Raw genomic sequence first — 9065 nt, 5'->3', positions numbered from 1 at the left:
TCTCCGTCGACGGAAAATTATGATCATAGAATGATAAAAAATAATAACCATACACAAATAGGGTTAATTCAACAACCTTTCATATTAAAACATTTTTTTAAAATTTTATTTATTGATATTTACAACTGTATAAAAAATACAACAAGTAAATTTGGTCATAATGACATAATGATAATGATATGATATATCATGTAGAGAAACTACCCAGCAGTAAACTCTAAAAACATTTTACAATATAAGGTCACGAGGCCATCTTCTTTTCAGGCGCCTCGGAGGATTGCCAGGAATGGAAGAGGAAGCAAGGCTAGAAACTGGGTTTGGGTGGTTAGGGAGTTTATAATGGAAGGGATGATATCGGGTTCGGGCTAGATCGGTTACATAAGGAACATTTAGGTCTTTATGGATGGTTTTATTAGTAAAAAAATAAGGAGCATTTAGAATTATTAATAAATTAAAAATACCTTTAATTCTGCGACATACCGTTGTCTCAAAATAAAATAAAGTGTACTGCTATTGTTCACTTTTTTGTAAAAAAAAAAAAATTATGTATTAATAAATATTATAATCTTTCAGTCTTAGATACTAATAATATAAATACAAAAAAAAATCGAACTAATATAGTAAATAAATAAAAACACTAACCACATCCAGACTAATATGTACAATATTTACACACGGCTTGAGGATCCCAAGCCCTCAGGCTAGAGGCCCCATTCTGTCCTCTTCAAGATTCTGGGGAGCCCTCTTACAACGTCACTAGTCCATGCTAGTAGAGGTTAACTACGCTAAAACCGCAAGCAATCTTGGTATAAATAGATAGTCTAGTTATTACCGTAACTTCAGTTATTAAATTTACTTTACAATTAATCTCCCGGTCTCAGCCATTTTAACTTTTGAGGTGGATTGTATGGATGATTAAAACTAAATACGAAATAAAAACAGGATTTGGGTATTGAGATAGATTTGTATGGACTTCTGAAAATTGTGGTTGGTGTAAGGTCAAGTATATAAGACATTAAAAAATTATGGTGTAGTATTCTGCTGAATTTATCCTACGACATTCAATGTTACATTTTATCAAATACTGTGTTCATGGATAATCTCCTATATCGCAAATAAAACTCAATGAAAATATAATTTTATTTTAGTCAACAGCGCCATTTTATCAACCACCAAAAATACTTTTCTTCTTGTCTGGTTCTTTAGTTTCTACATGACATCTCTTACACTACATACAAAACTGTCGTAATGTTGTTTACTTTGTGTGTAATTTTTTTTAGTATTCATTTTTATTAAATATAATTTAAAGCTTATTTCGTTAATACTGTCCTTTATGGTGCTTAAAAGCTTTCAGTAGATTTACCCATCTATAAGGCAAACATTTTTTTGCAAGATAGTTTAGTTGTGAATTCTTTTCTAGCGTCTACTGACACATCTACGACGCACAAATATAATCAGTATAAGCAAATATAACTACAGGTTTGTTAAACTGAGCTATTAGTTGACTGTACACTTAATTCGGCCTTGTAAAATACTGTTATTTTTTCTTTGAAGTGAACAAAATATATTTTGTAATAAGATTTTAAGTACAAGAGATGAAAATTTTAAAAATTCAATTTCTTGCTTTTGGGATGTTCTTTTGTGATAATAACTATGTATGTAAGCCTTAAGATATTGTTAATCACTGTGACGTGTCCCAAAATAATTTTTATTAAAATATTTGAACAGCCTAAAAATTTCATTTATTAATGAATCATTTTGTGGAACACCTGAAATGGGTTCGTGGAACACTAGTGTTTCGCGGAACATATTAAAACAGCCTTTGTAGGACATAATATACTCGTTCCTCATTATTTATTATATTATTTGAAAAATCCTGTAAGGAGCTACATTTGATAAATAATCTCACTAATGTAGGAGAAAAAGTTTAATAATAAAATTAAACTATGTATCCGACTTTGTCATAAGGAAAAAAAGGTATTTTTAACCAGTCATACAACAGTATCAAAAAATCTTGTGTGTTGTGCACATTAAAATACGAAAAATCGATTTTGTGAAATGGCAATCGCTCGACCTGATTTTATCGAAAAAGTTGCATCTCAGGCATATGCCCGCCTTAAATATGTAATTTTAATTTCTGAAGACTCTTGGTTTTTGAGCTGAACTGTTTACACACAGACTTGCCATCTTTCGAAACTTGGTCATTTGGACTCAGTGAACCTCTAAACGCGTATTTACGTTGCAAAGTCGAATTCAAAATTTTGTACGATCAGCATTCTTTCCCTTGAAATATATAGATATATATAGATAGGTAAGTGAAATTAAAAACATATGTTGTGGTACGCGTATCACTCAACATTCACTTACTTTAAGTTTTAGGGTTTTTTGAGGTAAAAATAACGAATATCAACTTTGTTCCTGCCAGAATACAACAGTTCAACCAAAGATAACGAAGCCGTGTACTATGAGTGCGATCGGAAAAGATCGAGCGGTCTCGGCCATTTCTGTTTGAATGCTTTCTCTATTTTCCCCATATTATTTATGAAGTTCTTTAATATTTTATACTTATCCATCGTTTATCGTTATTAAAAATGAGAACTGTTTTTAATTTAAAATAAGCAAATTAAAGGTACTTGAGAAAAAGAATTTTTAAAAATTCGTTAAGTCCTATTTTACTATTTAAATGAGGATAAAATCAATCTGATATTAAAGACCACTAATTTACCAAGTTTAATCATTACAGCAGTTTTTGAAAAAATTAAATAAAATGAAAAAGTTTCTGTAACATTCCAAACAGTATAACTGCTCTAGGTATGTAATATCAGTTACGTACATTTCATTTTTGAACTAGGCCGTTCACATGTTCACACGGAGACAAAGAGACTATTTATTAATACTTACTAAAGTATTTTTATGTTTATTGGCTAACATATATTATAACTTTAAAATAAACATTTTATTACCTTTACTTACCTTTATGAGATTTTAAGAAAGGGAAAGTGACTGTGCAAAATTATGAATTTGAGTTTTCAATGCAAATGCATATTTTGAAGCCACCTCAGTTTAAAAACCTAGTGTCGATAAATGGTCTGTGTGATATTTATATGGGCTTTTGTTTCTACTTTAATATTAAATAATTGGAATAGCAAACCTGCAAAAGAGAGGAATTTCATAAAATAATAATTAAATGCTAGTGCTCAGAACGAGAGCACACACATTCTTCACTCTTTTATAATTATTTTGTTTGTGTGTCTGTAAAGAACCTACCTTGAAAACGAAAAGTCGTGCGAAGCCAAAATATCATAAGGTGGGTTGAGACGTGACCGCAACTTTTTTCAAGAAAATCAACTGACCAGAAGTACAACTTAATTGAATCGATTTTTTCGAATTTCCCTAAAACGACTCCGATGGTTTAGGTAATGTTCACCATGTCAATATAGAATTAAATGGTATTTAATATCAGCTTGGTCTCTTCCTCATTAAAATATAGGGCTCACGATAACGGGTAACGATTTTTTTTTTTAAAAAGTACTCTAACGTCCCTTTAATTTAGTTATTTTGAAAAAGAAATCAGTTTTGAATGAGGCTGATTATAAACAATGGGTAAATACAAAATTCAATCACACAACTAACTATAGTTATCATGCAGTGTAACTGCGCATGCGCTCGCTTAGTAGAACTCTTCTTAAAATGGCCGTTTTGTTTATGCGTTTTTCGTCATTATTCATTACCTTTTACGACTTTATTTGTTAAATATTGTTTTTTTCTAAAATCCTTGGCTTTCCGATAACGTTTTATGTCTATTTTACTACTCTTATTTACTGAATTTTAAAAACATCTCCTTCTAAATTACCTTCAATTTTGTTCATTTAAAAAAAAATGAAAAACTGCCCCTACTGTTAGTAATAGGAAGCAATTGATTAATACGAAATATCAAAGAATGAAATGAATAAATAAAGGGAAAACACAAGCATCAATAAATGATCAATTAATACGAAATATTAATAGAGTCAAATACTACTAAGACTAAAGAGTTTTATGAATAACTCGATGAGAAAAAACGAAAAATAGAGGCATCCGATTACAACGGGAATAGCCGTGACCGCCCGATTTTTACCGATTGCATTACTTCTTTGTTATCTTTTGTTATTATTTGTTAACTGTTGTATTCTTGGCAGGAATGAAATTTATATTAGTTATTTCCGCCACTTTGAAATCCTAAAATACGAATTTTAATAACAACAGAAAAATAATAATTGTTTGCTCATAATTATCGCCTTCTCTGATCTTTAGATGTTTTTATTCCAATATAACGGAAATGACGATAACTTTGGCGACCAATCCACAAAATATGCGCACACTACACCAGATTTTCTTTTTACTTTGACCGTACGGTTTTCAGTCAATTACAATAATTTTACAGCCAACTCTGTTTTAAGACCAAATTATAAAATAAATGATTATTATACTCACTTATTTAATTCAAGCCATCGCAAATCATTTAACTATTTACTTGAAGACAAATGGACCTATTTAAAGTTTATAGGATCCTTCGAAGATAGGCTGACATTAAGACAGGGTGAAGAATGGATGAAAGGAGGTTGCTAAATCCGTTCTTCAGATGTGGTTTCGGCGCAGTCTCTATAGGCCTTTGTTTATTCTTCCTTCGGTTGGGAAGGTCCTTTCAAATGGGACAGTTCCACTTCCAAAACTTCACTCTATTTACTCCAGCTATTTGAGGGATTTTACACTAAAGTTGCTATGTAGTCTCCAATCGACTGTAAATTCACGATCTATTTCCTTCTAACACCAAATAATATTGCAGTCTAGTAGGCACGATTATTAATACATTGCATTGTAATACTCAAAGATAATATTGGATAATAAATGAAATAAGAGTTTATTATAAACAGCCTCAAAGTAAAAAGAAAAATCTACTTCTTTAAAAGTCTAATTTCGCTGATATTGTTTTTCAAATTATTATTTATTGGAAAATTAAAATTTCGATACATATTAATTAAGTTATTTATTAAAATACAATATTTTGATCCTTATCTCTCACTTAGTTTATTTTTCTCCTACATTGTGGCCCTCATAATAATAATCATAAAATAATATAATAATAATACTATTAATTTGTAAGTTTTAACATTTTTTTACTATCGCAGGCTACAATACCCAAGTCGATTGGTATCAATCAGTAACGCAACATTTTACTTTGATAAATTTCTAAAAATTGACTATCTTCTTAAAATTATTTAAATTCATATTTCTAAATTGTAAATATTTAACAGTTTTCTTATTTACCTAATTCGCAAATTTACACTCTTACGTAATACACAAAGCTTCATTATTACCTAACATTCATTAGGCTAGGACTCTGTTATCAACAATTTCTACTCTTTAATATTTTAATCTTTTTTTTGTTTTATTTAATTAATAATTTTAATTTTTTTCTTAATAAAATAACATAGTACATATAATTTGAGACATGAAAATTTGAAATGTGATGAGAAGTTCGCTCAAAAAACTTTACTTATTAAAAAACTTCAGACTAAACATATTTTTTCTAAGCATTACTCAAATTGTTCTACAAATATCATTCTGTAATTTAAGCAATAAAAGGTATGAATTGGTAAGCCTTAAGCTCAAAATATTATTATATAAGCCCAAGTAGACAAACTTAACAAATTTTATACAATCATTTTCAGTATCTTGAGCTCTATTTGTTTTAAAACATTGACGTTATTCGGTTAAATAATTTGAGCTAGAAAAATTGCAGAAAAAAATAAAAATCGGATGAGCTGTTTGCTCAATCGTCGCGTAAGTATCCTATAGCAACCATGGCGCTGTTCCCTTTATATAAGATTTGACCCGTGCCTAATTCGTGCGTTATCTCAAAAACAGTTTTTTGGAGGGGAGGGGGGTCTTAAACACTTGGTTCAACCAACGTTCTGAGGAAACGTACGTGAGTAATGGTTTTCATGTCGAAATTGAAATTTGAAGCTTGTCCATCCGTCCCACCCCAACCAGAGTTATTAACCTTTCACATTTTTGAATGACTTTTATTAAAGTCCAAGTAAGAATTTAAAATTCGAAATTGCGATTCATGTCTTCTTCATGAAATTCTCTTTTATTTAATACCACATTCGTCAAAATCCTTCTCTGCTTTAGTGCCGGAATAGGGTTCTTAAGTACCGTAATATATACGAACCATTAATTGTATGCATATATAGCACATATATAATATGTGTATTGATACATATACACACATTTCTATAAACTAAAAATTGAATCACATTCATCTTATTTCTAAAAAAATTTCTTTGTTATTTATCTATCATTGATTATACGATTTTATTATTGTACGATTGATTATATTAATTTATTTATTAAATATTAAAAAAATTAACGTATTTCTGAACCGATCAATTCTGCACAATGTCTGAACTTCATATACTTCTCTGAATTAGTGCAAACTTAAATAATTTGAATTTTAAATTCATATCAAAAGATTATACATATAACTTGGTGAATAAAAAAAAAAATATCTTCCTTTTAGTAACAGTCTTGAACAGTGCAAACTCTTCCCAAGAAAATTGCTTTCAATGCTAATCAGGGATCGGATGATTTCTTTAAAAAAAAAATCATTAAGCAGCAAAGAAATCTACATTTAAGATCAGACAATAATTAATAATTATTGTTGTTAGTAATCTTATTTTAAAGAAATATAAAATTGCTCTTGTTAAATTCAATAAGTAAATGTAATAATTTTGCTGCCAGTCCTTTAATGTGATCAATTCGAATTCAAGTTTTTTCTGCAAGAAGGAAATATATTTGAAATTTAAAAACTATAAAATGAATTTCTTAAAGGTAAACGATTGATAATATTATAGATTTTATAGAAGAAATAAACCTTTTTACGGTGTAACATTTTTTGTGTTGATAAATTGACCCATGGGAACCAACCCATGGCTAGAATACTATTGACTATAGGAAGCAACTAGGTCACGAGGCCAATTTCTTTTCAAGGGCCTCCGGGATTATCAGGGATTGTTAGACATGTAAGGCTATGGTTTGGATTGTAATTATTGTAAAAGGATTGTTGTTTTTCACAGTGTAAGTCTGTAACATAAGAGTCATTAAGGTCAGTTGGGGTTTGTGGATTTAAAATTTACTTCAGTGCCTCTAAGATTTACAATATTTGGAACTAGATGTGGAGAAAAATAATAGTAATTAACAATTTTTTCAGGAGTGTAAATTGATATGCAAGAGCAATTCCACATAAAAACCCTATTCAAATTTATATTGTTATTTAAATTACGCAACTAATTGAGGAGTTTTTAATCAAAAGTTAATATTTAATATATATTTCCCATAAGTGAAGGTTTTCTTTGAAAAAATAAAACAAAATTTCACGTCTAAAACATTAGATTTACTTTATGATATACTTTTTTTCCCAGCCAAATAGTTTTACCATCCTCCGGCTCATCTATAATTCTGATTTGGGACAAAGGGGGGACCCCTTTGGAAAATAATAGATAATTTTGATGTTGAAAAGTGCATTTCGTGGCAATTTAATAATGTATTTTCCAGTAAAAACTTTCCAGGGCGTTCTTAGTCGAGCGAATTAAAACGCCAACTGTAGCGGTGCTGATTTTAATCCGATCTGGGGGGCGGGGTCGACTTTTATGGCTCTGGAGGTCCGACCAAATGAAAACTGGTGTAACCTGTAGATAATTTTCCTCCTCCCTCCTGTCAGTCAGAAATGACCAGGCAGGAGGCTATGAAAAAAAAAAACCTTCTAGCTAACACTTAAACATCATTTAAGGCAACATTAATGTAGTTTTAACAATAATTTCTCATAAAGTACATGCTGCCGAATCCGTCCCGTGGCCCACCCGAGAGGTTTTCAGGGACTACCGGTTGGGCCTCTGGTTTTAAGTAATGGAAGTATTTTGTTTTCCTACGTCGGATTAGTTGGAACAATTTTCCATTTCCCACCAGACAGCTCAATAGAGTTACGATTTTCTTGGCTATTACTAAGACCAAGGCAATGCAAGTAGTGATCTGTGTCCAGAGGTACGTCATCAGGAAAATGTGGAAACATTGGGATAGATTTGGTTCCAATTCTGTGTAGATGGGCTTGGAGGTAATTGTGCCTAATGTGTAATCTAAAATTAGTGGAAAAATCTTCCTTCGTTCAATCCATAGGCAATACTTTTACGAGGAATCCTATCCACCATTTTTGTTTTGCATGGTTTTTTACTTTGTAATTTTATGCATTCTCAAATTTCTTCTTCTAGGTTATCCTTTAATTGGTTTATAGTATGTGTATGTATGTGCGTAGGTTTTTAGTATGTGTATGGGTGGATGTGTGTGTGTGTGTTGTAATTGATGTATACATTTGTGACTGCCGTTTAGTTTTTGACAAGGTGGTCTGTTTTATTAGATTAACCTTAATGTACTGAATCTGAGTAGTGGGTGGTAGATGGTGTTAGTTCGAAAGTCCCATAGCGTCAAGTGTGGTGTGGGTTTGAGTCCCATTTGGGCTTGTGAGCAGTCCCTCGAAAACTAGGAGTATTTTCTCCCCTTCCTAGAACAAGTTGGCAATCCCCCCAGACATCTTTCTGGTAATAGGAAGAATGTATCCACCACATAGACTAGTTCCTTAGTATTACTATCGACTAAACCAATCGAAACTTAAAGAGTATACTGGAGCTGCTTCATATTTATTTGAGGTAAAAAATCATTTAACGTGTTGAATATAAACATCATGGAAGTAGAAACAACCGTGAATATACTATCCAAGTATTTTTCACTGTGAACACAAATGAAGTTTTGTGATTTTATATTGAATATGCACATTAAAACTCATTGAATGATTGATTTATTTAGTTGTTTTCAAAATAACATCCTTTTCATTAATATTCACCTATTTAATGTAATATTTTTATTTTTTTTTGCAGACGAGTTTGGTATCTCTTCTGTTGACCTGAATGTGAGTAAAATTCTTTAGTTAAATTAATCTTTACTAAATTTTTCATTCAGTACATAACTCGTTA

The 9065-nt window shown here is 30.7% G+C and overlaps 1 long non-coding RNA gene across 1 annotated transcript in view; it reads left to right on the top strand.

Annotated features, from left to right (window-relative positions):
- LOC112210118 (uncharacterized) overlaps positions 1–9065 on the top strand; it is a 415980-nt gene that overhangs the window by 46435 nt on the left and 360480 nt on the right. The window contains exon 2 of the long non-coding RNA XR_010844114.1: positions 8970–9001. This is a non-coding gene — a long non-coding RNA (uncharacterized lncRNA). The remainder of the gene's footprint in view (positions 1–8969; positions 9002–9065) is intronic.

This window comes from Halyomorpha halys, unplaced genomic scaffold, assembly GCF_000696795.3.
Source record: "Halyomorpha halys isolate HHAL.00 unplaced genomic scaffold, Hhal_1.1 Scaffold100.1, whole genome shotgun sequence".
In the NCBI taxonomy this organism is placed as follows: Eukaryota; Metazoa; Arthropoda; class Insecta; order Hemiptera; family Pentatomidae; genus Halyomorpha; species Halyomorpha halys.
The sequence above is the reverse complement of the archived record's forward strand: the minus strand, read 5'-3'. Positions and strand labels throughout refer to the sequence as shown.